At 38.7% G+C, this 16513-nt stretch overlaps 1 protein-coding gene across 4 annotated transcripts in view; it reads right to left on the reverse strand.

Annotated features, from left to right (window-relative positions):
• PIP5K1B (phosphatidylinositol-4-phosphate 5-kinase type 1 beta) overlaps positions 1-16513 on the reverse strand; it is a 114267-nt gene that overhangs the window by 79971 nt on the left and 17783 nt on the right. The gene's annotated exons all lie outside the window — the stretch shown is intronic.

Below are 16513 nucleotides of genomic sequence, written 5' to 3' on the forward strand. Positions count from 1 at the left end.
CATAATGGAAGATATTATTAGCATAATTTCTGTGAGTAGTCTTGTTGATGTGAGCTATTTCATAGTTAAAAATGGTTTGACTAAACATTTGAGAAATATTTACATACTCAGATATTCTTTGATACCTCTTTAGAATCAGCTCTCCCTCCCATCTTCCATATCTGTTTTTAGCCACATCAGTAAAGCTATTCTTCAATTTAATTTCTCAACCATACCGGAAGAAAAAAAAAAAAAAAAATCAAACCAAACAATCTAACAATCGTGTTTGTCTTTAATCAGTAGAAATAGCATCTTGTACATAACTAAAAATTGATTTAAAAAAAAAAAGTAATTCCCAGGCCTCATTCACTGAATTTAATTTCCCAGTAATCTGAAAAGTATACATAACAGCACTAAGAAACCTTTTCATAAAAGGCTTCAAAACAATAGTTTCCTCCTCTTCAGAGAACCAGAGTATTAACTGCACCTCAGACCAAAAAAAAAGGGACAACAAATAGAAATCTGCATTTTCTAAGAACAAAACAATTCCTCCTTAGAAAAAAACTCTTCTAATATTACATACCAGTATTTTCCTAGTGCAGCTAGGTGCATTTCCTCATTGTAGCCTTCATGCAATTAATGTACCTTAATCAATAATTCCCTTACTTGGATGTGCATTAGCATCATCCTACACATCAAACTGCTACTTAAAGGCAACAACTCGGTTTTGATAGCTTTTAAAACTCAGTGTAGTTTACCTAGCTTACCTATATTCATACATTTAATATTAATTAATAATGATCCATACTTGTAACTCTATCAGTATATGAACACAGGTATCAAGAACTTGTGTTAGAAAAGCTTTTATAGGAAAATAAATGTCATTTTGATCACTAGTAGGAGGAAGACTGTTTAATCAACCGATCCCTGGGTAAAACCACCAAAACCCCCCAATTGTTGTTCTCCACACACCCCCAAGACTATTGATACAGTAAGATATTCTACTACTTCAAAAACTTCCTAAAATATGATCACACATACTCAACAAAAGCGATCTATGAATGCAACATGGGAACTTACTTTCAGTAAGAAGTTGGCTGGAGAAAATCCTCAAGCCAGACACAGAAGAAAACCTTGTTTGTTCCCAGCATAGTCAGACAAATTATTCAAGAACACTTCATTCATGTGAAAATACACCCTTGTAATAGTGCCAAGGATAGGAAAACAGATAATGAGATCCCAATTCCAGCAACTACCAAGTACAAGTACAGGGTACCTTCTCATGTGCTTTATATCAAGCATAGCAAGAGCTACTGTCTCAGTTCTGCTGAGGTTTAACAGTGCAAAGACAGGTCACAACTTAGTCTTGGACCCACTTCCAGGCTAAGCTACAGCTACTTATTTTTTTATTACAATAGCAGGAAGCTACCATAACCGAAGCATTGGATCTCTGCACGTGTCTGACAAAGGGCAGGTTCACAATAAAGTAGGACTCGGGGGTGGGGATGGTAGAGGAGGAAAACATTTAGTCTCAAAAATACCGTAGGTATTCAGTGAAAGACTGGTCTATAAAGATCTCCTGTTTAGCTTCTTAGATGCTGTGCATTCTACCAGATGACAAGAAAAACATTAAAGTCCAGTAGAAATTTCAAGTGTATTTTTCCCAAAAGTTCTTGAAGAGTCAACATTTTGGTCATGAGTCTTACTTGCAGCAAAAACTAGCGTGACCTGTTCCATTCCTGAGATACAGGTCTACAACTTTCAATTACAACTTTCTGCTCGGAACACCTCCTTGTCCTAAATGCAGACTTAAAAGAATCACATCTACTCAATACATGCTTTAACCTTTAAAGGCAAAATCTATGTTTCAGTTTCACACACTGGAATTGTTGAATCGTACACTCCTTAACTAACACCAACTGCAATTTCCATGATTCTGGGGAAAAAGTGCTATATGCATTTTCCTCTAAAACTACAGGGGTGCCTTTTTAATATCTCTACCTAGCCAGAAGCCCGCTATGTCAGTGCCACCCTGCCCACCATACAGCTGGAGTTTAGAGAACGGAGGGGACAGACAACAAATGCAAGTTTCCTACTCACCTTCTCTTTTTTGTTCTTGATTTTTAAATTTCATTTTCCTTATATAACACAAACTCACCTTTTACTGACAGCACAAGGCATTAATTTTGCCAGATTATAAGTAACTATCTGCTTTTACGCAACCTTAATTGCTTAGGCCCAGCTCACAGAACAGGTACTGGTACTAATAGCTGAATGGCCTTTTAGCTCAAATTCAAGTGAACTTTAGAAATCCCACCAACTTCAATGAAAGCCAACATCCATGACAAACACTATCATTAGGTTCCTACAGGCCTCATGCGTTAATTCATCCAACTAAAGATTAGTTCTGATTTCTTTCCACTATCAGGAAAACAATATTTGTTTGAAGAATGCATTTTTTAATATAATTTAGGTAATTTCTTAAAAGCAGTGACAAAACGTGCTATTTAGAAATCACATTCCAAATGCAAGCTATGTGTCTTCTCACTACAACTGCCGACTGATAGTTAAAATTGCATTTTTTTCCCCTCGATTTTGTGAGAGGTATCTCCCCAGTTCTAGTTCATGGAGGCTTCTAGAGTGGGTAGTACATTAAGGAAGAGAAACCTCATCTAAAAGAAGATATATTGCTATCTTTTCACCTGGCATAATTATCATTTTAAATATGAGAAATAAAAAACAAACAAAAGGCAAACCAAAATGACACTTAAAATTTTCCAGTGGGCACAGGGAGAATAATAGAAGTTAAAGAATACAAGAAGTAATTATGCCTAAGATCGACAATACACAAATAAAATAGATGGGTGCATATTTTTAATCTTTCTGTCTGAAACACAAAACTGGATTTTCAGGAAATACCCAGTTTTGGGTATTTTTTTTTTTTTTTTTTGGTGTGTGTGTGTGAATGTATTGGGATGGAATACACAATTTTGGAATTAATCCAGAAATTCAGTTCTCATACCTGTTCATTTCAGATAACCTATTTATTACAGACAGGCACTTCCTAATCCTTAAACAGTTGTCTTTGGCAAGCAGGTTGAGGGAGGTCGTCCTCCCCCTCTACTCTGCCTTGGAGGCCGCAGCTTGGAGTACTGTGTCCAGTTCTGGGCTCCCTGGTTCAAGAAGAACAGGGAACTGCTGGAGAGGGTGCAGCAAAGGGCTACCAAGATGATCAGGGGACTAGAACACCTCTCTTATGAAGAAAGGCTGAGGGATTTGGGTCTCTTCAGTATGGAAAAAAGACGGCTGAGGGGAGATTTATCAACACTTATAAATACACAAAGGGTGGGTGTCAGGAGGATGGGGCCAGGCTCTTTTCAGTGGTGCCCAGCAACAGGACAAGAGGTAACGGGCACAAACTTGAGCATAGGAAGTTCCACCTAAACATGAGGAGGAACTTCTTTACCCTGAGGGTGGCAGAGCACTGGCACAGGCTGCCCAGGGAGGTGGTGGAGTCTCCAACTCTGGAGACATTCCAAACCCGCCTGGACGCGTTCTTGTGCAGTCCGCTCTAGGTGACCCTGCTCTGGCAGGAGGGTTGGACTAGATGATCTCCAGAGGTCTCTTCCAACCCTACCATTCTGTGATTCTGCCTTCCTCCAGGAAGACATGCAACCCCCAGAATGGGGCAGCTGACTCCTCAGAGAAGCACATAGAATCTCATATTAAATTCATACCAAGGATCCCAAGTCAGTGCCAGACAAAAAATGGAGATGATCAGAATAATCATTTTATCTGTCCTAAGAACTGGTATTGAAAATTTCCAGACTGCATTCTTGATGATGGCAGTTTGTCAGCACAACAAGCAAAGATGTTGCCAGGCAATTCTAATTCTATAAATAGCATTTATAGTGTATTCTGTTAAAAAGAGTCATCAAGTTAAATCCTTAGTAGCCCTTGTCACTACTTGGTTATGACTTTAAAGCTGCATCTTTCAATTCAACTATGAAAATCAAAGCTGCTTCATTTACTGCAAAACTCACTTTTACTGGTGAGATTTACCCAGTTACACTTTTCCTTGTGGTAGCTGTGAAAGTAGCTTGACAAGCCAGTTCCTCAGTTCACTAAAGGGACTTGCAGATCTATACGGCAACATGCTTCCACCAAACCACTTGGAGGACAGAGTCATACACTGCCAGATTTCAGCTCCAGTGTAAAGATGGAGATCTTTGTTACACCTTCATGACACGGGAAGGTGAAAAATATCTAAACAAAAAATGTTCCACAGCAGAAAAAGCCATCAACACATATTCATACTTGTCCTCTTGTGATCCCCAACCCCACCCCAAATGCCCCAAAACCATTTGTAGTAACCTTGGAGCTACAAGGGAGTAGCTCCAAGATCAAAAGCCACCAATAATGCTAACTCCTCTGCTTCCTTGGGATGATGAAGACTGGAGCTCACACCTTCTCGGCACTGAATGAACTTCTCTTGCAAATAATACATTTATGAAGTCTCCCTCCCATCTGGATTCTCTGGCCACGATTAGTGCATCAGCACCCATTTTCCCAGTTAGTTATCGTCTCGTCTTGTCTATGTTTCTATGAAACTTGATGGTACTCTAGACCACTGTCAAGTTTAGTTGACAAGTTTAGGTCAACCAGAACGCACAATAGCTTTCCTCTTCCCTCTCCAGTAGAACTAGAGCAGTAAGATTATTTATATAAGATTATTTGCAAAAGATGGGTCTTGGGACACACAAAACATCCTCCGAACACACATCCAAGTTGCATACATACATCTTGTTTCCATATGAAATCAAGTTAAAAATACCAGCATACTTCTGGGGTGTCCCTGGGAACAGAAAGTGAAGAAGGGACCTCCAAGGTTTTTTGCACTGCCCTGTTTTCAGAGCACTCCGGAGGCAGCTGAATTGTTATCATGTGAAAAGTGTGACCTAAATTGCTTTTACTACATTTTAGCTTCCTTACAGAGCTTTTCTTTACACTTTAAAACAACACTAACTATAATTTTCATTATTTAATTGCCTTCATTCTGAGGCAACCAGACAATGCAGAGCGGTGTTTAAGAACATGCAAGCATTGCTAGTCAGTGTGCCAATAAGCAGATGTAAACAAGTGAAAGGAAGCACAATTTGGTGTCCTGCACAGAGCTGGAAAAGAGGCAATACATGAAACATCCCACTGCTTTCCCAACAGTCATCACAAGTTAACCCCCTTTTCCAAAAACCTTATGTCATTTAATGTCAGTGAATGTTCTTTGTACATGAGTGTCTGGACAGTTACATAACCCTCAAGTAAAAATTTGGCCATTCAGTTATAAAAAAAAATACATACACAATTTAGCTATTTCTTTTTTTATTTTCCTCCTCTTTCTTTTCTTTTTTTTTTTTAATAATATCCCAGACACTAGTCTATGAACAGATTCACTTCCCTATAGTAGAAGTCATGCAGCCATCTAAGATCAAACATACCTGTATGCCCCCATACCTGAAACATCCAAGGAGTAAAAGCCAGTATATATTTTTAAACCAATATATCCTGAGAATGAAGTCAAAGTTTACATATTGCAATACACTGGACACTCATTAGAAATTCTGAAAAAGCTTCAAATTTGAAAAATGTTGTTTTCCTCCCTGAATTTTCAAATTCAGAACTTTGACCCTAGGTCTTTAATCTACCTGATTCCTGTAATGCCTGTTAGTCTATCCAACCTCTACTGTCAACTGCTGTGACTTCTGCTGTTCCCAGAAGCACTGAAGGATTTTTTATGTCCTTCCAGACACCAACTGTGAAAGCAGAGCAAACTTTTTACTGCATTGTAGATAACACTGATTTATCCTGCTAAAAGAAAAAGAAAGAAGAAAAAAGAAAAATTAATCTTTTCTGCCTATATGGCAGAAAAAAAGAAATTGTACGAATTGTAAAGGAGAGGTAGAAAAGAGTGAAGAAAAAAAAAGAATGGTTAGGTCTGCTACCTTGGCAAATTCCCGGCCCCCCCTAACTGGTTATGGAGGTTTTAAGAGTGAGTGAAAGTGAAACCTGCTGGGTAAAATTTGTGATAATAGTGTAATGGTTGTTGCATAAGTGAAAACTAGAAGAGGCTGGTCTTGCTAATTAATGCTGCTAATTAACTAACTGAGGTCTCTGAAATTAACAGCATATTGTCCAAACACTGTCTGCTTCCAGAGACTAATAAGACCTGATCATTTCAAATTTATGGCAAGGAATGGTATGCACAGAGGCTCTTGCTTATACTTACTGCTATAACAACCAAGGCCAGCTCACCTTTTTTACTTGCCCTGTTGGAGGGTCGGAAGCGGGAGAGTGTAGAGGGGTCCCACCTGCAGGGAGGAGCGGACAGGACAGGTGACCCAAAACCAACCCACAGGGTGTTCCATCCCTTTTGCATCATGCTTAGTATAAAAGCTGAGGGATCAAAAGATCAGTTCTTTCTTCAATGGCCAGTGTCCGAGGAGGACTCTGTTCATCTGCCTTTGATCCCAAGCCGTGCATTCCTGAATCCAGATCCAGAATCCAGTTCCCATCTGTCACTGAGTCCAGTCTGGAACTTTCCCTGTGCCTGCTGGTGATGCGATCATCATCCTGGGAGCTTGGTATGGTTTTGTATATATTTCATTATTTTCTTTTTATTTTATTATTAATATTTTGTTAAAGTAGCTTACTTTTTTTTCTGAACTCACAAGCCTCTTTCTCTGTCTCCCTCGTCTCCGTGGAGAGAGAGGTTGGGGAGAGCATTGTCATTCATTTCAGTGGCAAGTTCAGCCCAAACCATGACATATGCTAAGTAAAACAAAAAAAAAGAATTATTCCTAAGACAACCCTGCTCGTGTTGTCCAGTTTCAAGTCCTGATTAGCCTGTAAATATAATTAATTTTTTAATTTTGCCTCAAAATTAAGAGATGGAGATCACAGGCAGTACACAAAGTTATGAAATTCACATCTAAAATAAAATGGAAAAAAAAAAATCCTTCTTCTCCTGGTTTTCATGATAACATCAGGACAGCACAAGAGCTACAGAGAAAGCAGCAAGCAAAAAGCATCACAAAACTGCCATTCAGACTGCTAGCCTAGTCCAAGTCATCTCAGCTGTTCACACCACCTTTATTTACCTAGCTTAATAACACACGTTAGTTTCAGTGCCCTGCCAGATGTTTTAGGCTCTCAGTAACGAATCCAAGTACAATGCTAAGACTCTGATACTGTTTGATTTCTACAGTGACCCCGTTTCCCAGAATACGGCACATTATTTTTTTTCTTAAAGTGGTAATAGGAGTACCAATTTTTTTTTGTTTGCAGGCTGAATTTGAAAAGTAATTTATAACTGTTATTTATATTATAAACTATATACATTTATATTGTAATGCTTTGATTTACTACAAGAAGTATCAGATCACCTAACCTCCTCTTTGAGCTTTCAGAAAGGGAAAACAAATTAAAAGGTAGAACTTCAGCAAATATCACCTCCATCAGAGTTTACAAATACTTGGAATACAGCTTGATTACCTGGGAGATCTGACAACTTACAGGAGTCCTGCCATCTTCCATTTAAAGTGGTACTCCTAGTGCATTAACCTGTTCTCTGAGGTGAAACAGACTACAACTGTAATACCCAGAGTCACAGAAACAGCCACAAGAACAGCACAAGTTATAGCTTTGTTTTTTCACATTCTTTGTTTTGAAAATAAGCTGCTGTGATTTTTCAGATGGAAACTTGCTTACAACAATGGAAATCAAACCAAATTTAGTAAAGGAATCGAAGTTTAGAAGTCCTTGGAAACATAGCATACTGTGCTCCTCCAACAAAACACATCCCTTTCCATTTGTCACTTCTGTATTTTTTAAATTCTGCATCTCCCAGATAACTTGAAAGCCCTCTGGGAAGAGATAGTTTGTTGTTGGGTTTTTTTTTTATTCCCTCCATGAATTTCCAAATTCAGAGCTTTATTCTTAGGAGTCTCAAATCTTACTCCTCTATTGCCTATTAGCCTATTTAACCTCTGCTGTCAACTGCTGTGTTTTCTGTTCTTCCCAGACACACTAAAGGATCTCTTATGTCTTTCCAAACACCAACTGTAAAAGCAGAGCAAATTCTCCACTGCATAGTAGGTGGTGCTCATGTATTAAGAACTATGGGACTTTTCCAAATCACTGATCCTAGATCAGCAATCAGAAAGAACAAACATTTTATCCCTGACATAACTGACGTCATATTGTGTATTTTGCAGAAACTGCTAACAGGCCCTCCTTTTATGAAGTGAAATGGCCTCATTAATTTCTCATTATTTTGTAACAGACTGAAAGCATACGAAGTAGAAAGGCATATTTGTACATAGTCAAAGAAGACTTCCCAATTCCTACTTATGTTTTCATAATTGAGATTTTATGTACCAACAATGGTAGCTTTTAGAAGACTAGCAATCTTTCTAAAAAGCCAATCTGAGTTACAAATGAATAAAAATTGTCAAGATGGGGTTTTCTTTGAAACAAGTGAAAGAAGGAAACCCCTGCACACTACATACAACTGTATGCAATAGAAGAAAATAGAAGTTATGGTAGTATCACAGTGAAAGGCACTGGTAGAAGACATTGCAGAGTCCAGAATCAGAGCTCTGCTCCATTACTTTGTCAACTTTGATATGGCAATGGTCGTAACGTTACTAACACATACCAGACATTGCAATTTGAGATAACACCACCGCATAATGCATGCTGTCCAACACAATACTGCAGCATGTTGGGACAAATGATTGATTAAGAAAGCAAAAAGCACAATCAGAGGGAAAATTCTTCTACATTTGCCTTTGGCAGTACATGCAAAACTGAATGACAGGGATCACATAACATGCTGGTCATGATTTTTGGAAGGAAAGAGAGGCAAGCTGTATCACTGACATTATTGGTAGGTAAGATTCAAGGGGAATAAATTCTCATACAAGGGGAAAAGAAGGTCAGTGGAACTGTTACTTATTTTCTAAAGGAATGACACAAACAGAGGTGCAAACAATCCCACCTTGCTGTGCAGGAGATGTACACAAAAGAGGAATTTGGTCAAACCAACAACTTTACTGATCTGAAACTCCAGAAAGAATCATACAAAAAATGGAAAATATTTCAAATGGATAAGGCTAAGTATAAAAAGCATTGAGTGAACATGCAAGATCAAAATAAAAAAGCACAGAAGAAACTACTATGATAAGAAATGTGTATGAAACAAGAACTTCACAATAGTTGTAATGATCTGAGACTTTTATCTTTTCTCTACGCATCCACCTTTTTCCACCTTACCAAAATGTCAGCCATACTATATTTTTCTTCACCAACTCAGAACTGCTATGCAAACTTAACTTTCCAACAGAAGCACGTAGTGAAGACAGATAATAGAAATTATTTGCTTAGAAGAACATTCCAAAAAAGATTGAGTGGACAACACACAAAAGCTGTGGTTAAAATAATTCACATGCACTGAAACAGATGGCATAATTTGTTCATCAGCTCTCCACAGGCAACTTGTAAGTGAAACGCCACTGGAAATTATTCAGCTAATCAGCATATTAGCATATAATTATTCACAAAGTTTACAGAAGGATATGCTGTGGAAACACTGAGGTCAGTGCTGGAGCGGATTATCATGATATTCAAGTTCTCTATGCTTTCTTACCTAGGGTCTTGCAAGTATAACTTCTGTGCATACAGCTTTTACTGAATGCTAGCTAAGTTAAGCTTTTCAGCAGCCAGGTTATCTAAGAAATTAATCTTTAAAATACCATCTTCCTCCATCTGAGAGCCCTTCTATACAGCTGCGAAAAGATAGATGAAGAGTGGAACAGACTACCTTGAAGGATGTGACAGGCAATACTGGAGATTTTTTGACCGATTAGACTACTGTTTTAAATGTAGTTGGTACTGTCTTGAACAAAGGGAAAGGTCTGGATACCCTCTCATGATTCCTCCTGGTTTCCATAGTATCACCATCTATCACTCAGGCTGAATATCTGCAACAATTTCAGGTGATCCAAGCTGGTGCTGCTATGGTCCTGCCTTCCAAGCATGCATTCACTAGCATCCTTATTGTGGCGCCAGTGCTCCTCAGCCCCCAGGAGAATTCACCTAGACAATTAAACAAACAAAAAAGTAACCTACTGAAGAATAATAACCATAATGTAACTCCTCACAACAGCAAGCACCACTTTTACACGGACTCCCCTGAGATCAAGAAGAAACTTGGAAGGGAATGAGGAGGCGATGCAACTTGTCAGACCTTTGGCCCATGCTAAATGAGAGATCAATTGTCTCAGTTGTTTCAATCCCTCACACACTTCCGCATAACCTCAGAGCTGTAAATCCGCTTGTGACAAAGCCAGGAAGCAAGACTGAGAGACAGATGGAAAGACGTGTTGGCATCAGTGCCCAGTGGTCTGGGCAACAGCACCAGAACTAACTCAAGATTATCTTGGGGGGAAATATCTACAGTAACACACAGGTAAGGTTAGGTTCCTAAATGTATATTTAAACAGCAACTTGTTTTTCAGGGGCCTAACTTGTGTGAAAAATAAGGTCCCTCAAGAATGGATACAGAAGACTGAAGTAAGCACCAAATTTGAAAGTCATGTCTATATTCAGATGAGAGACACCTTAAGTCACTGTACTCAATAATAAAATCTATGATGACTAATTAAAAAAAACACACTATTTTCCCTCTGCAAAGTTAAAACTGCAATTAGTAGAAGTTTTCCTTGGATCTCTCCAACTTAATTTTAGTTAGAATTTAACAAAAAGCTCACTTCATTCTTGAAATTGATTTTAAAGAACCTATCGTACCATTCTCAGCACAGAACAACACTTACATCACCAAAATTCCTTTGATTAGATTAAGAGCTCTCAGTTTCCTATACAGCAAAAGTTTCTCAGAGACCCTTCCCAAATCACTTGCAAAGCTATGGAAAGGGAGACCATTATCCCATTTTATGAAATGCCCTCCCAAGCACATAAGCTGGAATCTTCCTGGTTTAAACGAGCTTTCTAACATGTTTCTTCTTAAACTACAGAGACAGCTTCAAGGGAGAAAAGAATAATTTCAGAAGCTACGTCTGACAAGAGAAGTTCAAAAAATAAGAGAAATACAATAAAATAAAATTCTGAAACCAATTAAGGAAAGAACTGTTCAGCCTGTAAGGAAATAGCTGCTATTTGTCACAGCTGCTGTCTAGTTGTCATCAAATGGAGACAGACATTTTACAGCCACTAGAGTAGAACTGCACCCCTAAGCGCACCAAGAGAACTGCTAGTATTTTTAAAAAAAATTATTACACTCTCTGGCCATGTGGATGCTTAAAAGTAAAGGTACTACTGCCCTTATAATGGGCCGTATATTTCTGTTCTCCAAATCAGTCTTTGATGGGTAGATCCGAATGAGCAACTGACTGTTTTTTTGCCCAACAGCAGCGTGACAGTATGCTGTATTTCGCACTCATCTGAAACTATGAATATACTTGTAGTGTACTTTAAGAAACAAAATCACATCAACATAGACACCTATCCTACTGACATTAAGGAACATGAGGTATATCTTGGGAAGAAATATGTTACAACTCTTAAGATATGGAAACCTAGCCACAGAATTTTTAAATGGTGATATAGAAGTTTTCAAATTAACATTTTCAAGTAGTTATTTACAGCCAAACGATATAAGCAAATTGTTTTACAATAGTCTTTCACTTGCCAAACCAAATTGAAAAACCTGTCCCTGAATATTTTTGGCAGTAAGAAAGTAAAACGAAAACATTACTAAATATTTCTGCCAGTTCCAAAACACTCCATTGTTTTTTAGGTGTGGTTTACATGCCACATTAACTGCACCAATATGAACTTTTTTTTATAAAAACCCCACAAGTTCGTAAACAATATATAAGCACTGCCGTAGTCTTCCTCCCCAGGAAGTTCTCTGCAAACGGCAAGCTGTTTGGGGTTTTGTTTGTTTTTTTTTTTTACATAACCTAGCTAGAAATATTATGGGAAAATACAAAATCCTAAGCTAGCACATAAGCAAAGGATACATCTGCACATAAATTAGGTTTTCGATTAAAAAAAGAAAAAGAAAAGAAGACACTGAACACAATGAGAATGGGACTTACAACAAAAAGGAGACAGTTCTCCACCAGCACCAAGACCAAGCAGTGCCACAGCACTTTCTAACAGAACCATACACAGCCTGACACCACTGAATTTTAAAGAGAACAGATCAGAACCTGTCAGCTCTTCCAAGGAAAATAAGTGCTAGTTTTCCCACAAATGAAAGAAGCCTCTGAATTCTTGAGAGGCCTGAATAAGAATCTCCTTCCTTCATACAGAAGCCCTCTGAAACACCATCTACACCTCTCAGTGCATTATTATAACTGGTTTAGAAGCATCATTATGACTAGGTTAGAGAAGGCATACAGTATTATCTGTAAGTCAGTTAATGGCCTACACCATGGTTTTTCAAAAGGTAAAAATACATCTTTCAGCACTTAGAAAGAAAAAAAAGTATTAATCACACTTTTTGCCTAATGCATACCATTTTATGAATCATTAAGTATAAAGAGAACAAAATTCCAAGACAAAAATATAGTCACTGGCTATGAACATCATATAGTTTCATAAACTAAAGTGATAAAAAAAAGAAGCAATTAAATCAATACATTCTCACAGAAACAGAGTGTTCTTATGATTTAAACAATACAATGTGATACTCCACTTTCTGGTATGCCTTACCTGACACTAATCAGTTGGAATGCTTGATTAAGTAAGTGAAATACCTTTTTCAGTCTATGATTTTACCAGTCATTGGGTTGTTATTTTTTTAGTCTGAGGTGACTTAAATCAGTATGCTGAACAGCACATACACTTAAATGTATTTATAGAAAATTGCCTTTCAAAGGTTGCTGTTACCAGTGTGCACTCACTACCCCCTGAACCTCTCTGTTTTGTGTCTTGTTCCTAGGAACAAGCAGCGTGACAATTAGCTAGGTAAGAGAAAAGGGGCCCTCATTAATATTTTGGACTAGCTAGCTGTGCTCTTACTTTCTAGCAAATAAAGAGATCGGTCTTTAGTTTTGCGTGCAATACGGTATCATTATAAGAGCATAGAACTGCAGCCCACCTGCAGGATCACCAAATAAAGGGCAAGAAAACAGTGAGACAAGTAAGAGCCAGGCAGACTACGCTGCATGCTTACCCCTCGTTGCCTTTCCAGCAGCAAGGATGGCCACAAGACAGACAGAGGTAGCCCCTTCACTGCAGGAGCTGGTACAGCAGAAAGTCACAGAAACGGCGATGGTGGTGTGAACGGTTGTCTTGCAGAGCACTGTATTATCCAAATGCTTGTAAGAGAAGGCCATTAGTTTAACAAGTAGATTAGGAGATCAGCTAAAAATCTTTACTGAAGTGCTCTGGCTGGTGTGTTTGTGTGTGTGTGTGCATGTTAGCATATGCACATGCAAGAGTGACCAAGAAGAAGGCTAGACACTGTCAGATGCCTCGCAAGGCCAGGCTGGAGGTGCTGCACCTCATTAAAAAGAGCTGCTGTTAACTAGCAGTGACTAACACTGGCCTGGCATAAAATCCAGAAAAACTGGACACTATCCACTTCTCCCTTCAAAGCGAATGGCTTTCAGCAGAAAGCACTGGTTTGGAGATACAGGTCTAAGCTTGCATTTTCACTCAAGAGGATGAAGGAGTTGGCAGGGTGATGCTAAGTGAGGCTATGATGAAGAAAGACGCACAACCTTAACCCAGCAGCTGATGACAAACCACCCTCCCCTTGCAGAAGTAAAGCAGAAGTCCTGCAATGCTTGTTGGTAGATGCTTCACTTGGGAGTTTCTCTGAATCATGAAAGTAATAATGAGGTTTTCTAGTTAAATAACCCTTGATTACTTGCTCTACAAAAAAAATTCCCTGCGTTGGTACACCTGTCTCTGAACAACCTCTTGCATCAATGCGCCCAGCAGGTCCAAAACTCAGCCAGTGTGGTCTCTGCACAGGTTTGGAAGGTTCTCCTTTCATACCACTGAGTTTAAGGTAGCACGATACTCTGCAAAACAAAAATTACAGCTTCCAAGAGCTGACACATATCAGGGTGGATGGAGGGAAGAGGAATTTATAGGTGTATTTCATACCTGCATGGCATGTGTACCTGTGAAGGTGTGCACCCTTCTTTGCTCAGAAAGCAGCCAAGGCTATTGAAACTCCATCTCTCTGCGCCAGCCATCACTTTGCTCATTTCCTTTGCTGTGTTTATGTCCTCACAGCAGGAAGAAAACTAGAATTAGCTGAAAAGCATACTTTCTTTCTCTTTGAAGACTTTCATGCATAGAACAGACAGGAAGGGCACAACTGAACACCGCGAGCAATTTGGGATGGGGAACAAAGAAAAAAAAAAAAGAGAAAAACAGGGAGGGAGAGATCTCAGCAAGAGACTGTGCACAGTTGAACCCAGACGAAAGGCAGAGTAGGAAGCAATAGTGGACGAAGACCAAGAGAGCCAAAGTAGACAGGAAATACATGTTACTAGAAGATACATGGATAGGAAGGGCTTTCTGCTTTGGTCTATTAAAAACAGGCTTTTGGTGCCATTAACTTTGAATAGTTGAAAGGATACTCAGGGGTGGGAAAAAATAAATTAACAAAGTCAATAAACAGCTGATAGTATAAAGTTATGTTGTAGGGAAGAGAAAAAAAGAAAGCAAATTTGATTTTTTGTCTCCAGGATGATACAGGCATTTTTGTCTGAAAATACAGAAAAGTCAGCTCACTATGAAGCATAGATGTATACATTTATGTCACAGAAGGGCTTTGAGATATTCAGTCCTGCCCCATTTGTCTACTGTCAGGCAACTACTACCTATATCAAATGTCATCAATCCATGGTCAAGATCAAGGAGACAGATCAACAAACCAACCAGTCAAACTCAAAGTGCTGTAGAGCTTAGCTGCAGAGGCAACCATTGTAAGCTGCTCCTGCACTGCTCAAAAGCCTGAAGAGACGTACCTGCAAAGGACCATTGGAGGGGGCCTGTGCAAACAAACCAGAACTGGCTTGTGCAGGCGCCTGTTATGGGTCAGCAGACCTGAGCAGCTTACTACAGTAAATCACATTTACTTACATCAAGCTCCTGTGAAAAGAAGGGATTGTTCTGCCTTGGCTTCATCACTTTCAGATGTTTACCAAAAACTACAGACAGAAATTTAGCCTTCACATTCAATGAAAATTATATACATGCACACACACACTTTTTTTCGTATTTTACTCTACTATTTGGTTCCAACCTGCAGCTGGTATAATCATGTGAGATGTGATTTTTACTACCCTTAACTGTGCACATTAGTGCATAACATTGTGATCCCAAACTCTAAAACAGGAGTTTGGGATCCTGTTACGTGCTATGAAAAATAGTTGCAGTCTTAGACAAAACAGAGAAAAAAAAAAAAATCAGAGTCCTACACATCTCTCTCGAAAAGCTTGGAGTCTTTATCAGCTCTTCACACCTCTACTATCAAGCCTCCTAATCTTCTTTCAGCAGGCAGCTGAATATCACTAGCTTGAAGACAACCACTTTTCTGCTGCCATTTCTTTAATTAAGAAAAAAGCAAACAACCAAACCACCCACCACATATAAATACATCTTTTAGCCACTGCATAGTTTGATGCATCTCTGTGAGGAATACATCAAATAGACCAATACCTGCAGATGGATCAATCCAAACCATTACCTGTACACATAATTTTGGCTAAACAAAAAGCAATCATAAAAAGAATTATGGTACCAGAAAATCTGAGCAAAAGAATATAATGCTTAAGTTCTACAGCTTAACAACCAGATGAAGCCTCTACAAAAGCGAACAAATATACTGAAGAATTCAGAAAGATATTAAACACTATTTCCATTTTTTCCAGTACATGCTATTAATACCAGGAAACATCCTCCTGCATGGTCATTACAAATATATTGATCTTTAGTAGGAGATGCTGGTAGAGCATATTTTAAAACCTTGCAAGCACTAAGGTTGCATTACTGTGCACATTTTGGTGATCCTCCAAATGGTGTTTTACCATGCAAAACAGACAGAATTGGAAGTGTAGGTGCACCGCGTTCTGTAGCAGAATGTAACATTTGCATGCAGGAAAGAGTTTTTGGCAGCATATTCTCTGTGTGGGATAATTTAGTAGTTACAAAAAGAACCTTTGAGCTAAGGGAGGCAGTCAAGGAAGCAAGACGTGAACTTGTACTTCTGTACTTACTTTGCAAAGGTTCTGTGTCATACTGTTCTTGCAAACTGAACAAAAGACACGTGTTTCAGCTCCTTTCCTACCTATTACCAAAGGCCAAAACTAGCCTCACAGGGATGAGAGGCACAATCACAATAAACCAGAAAAAGGCTTAAATGAGTGAAGTTAGCTCTGCAATGTATTTTTTGATAACAGAGAGCCTTTGCCACGTACATCTAGTCCTC

Source organism: Chroicocephalus ridibundus, chromosome Z (assembly GCF_963924245.1).
Source record: "Chroicocephalus ridibundus chromosome Z, bChrRid1.1, whole genome shotgun sequence".
Taxonomy (NCBI): Eukaryota; Metazoa; Chordata; class Aves; order Charadriiformes; family Laridae; genus Chroicocephalus; species Chroicocephalus ridibundus.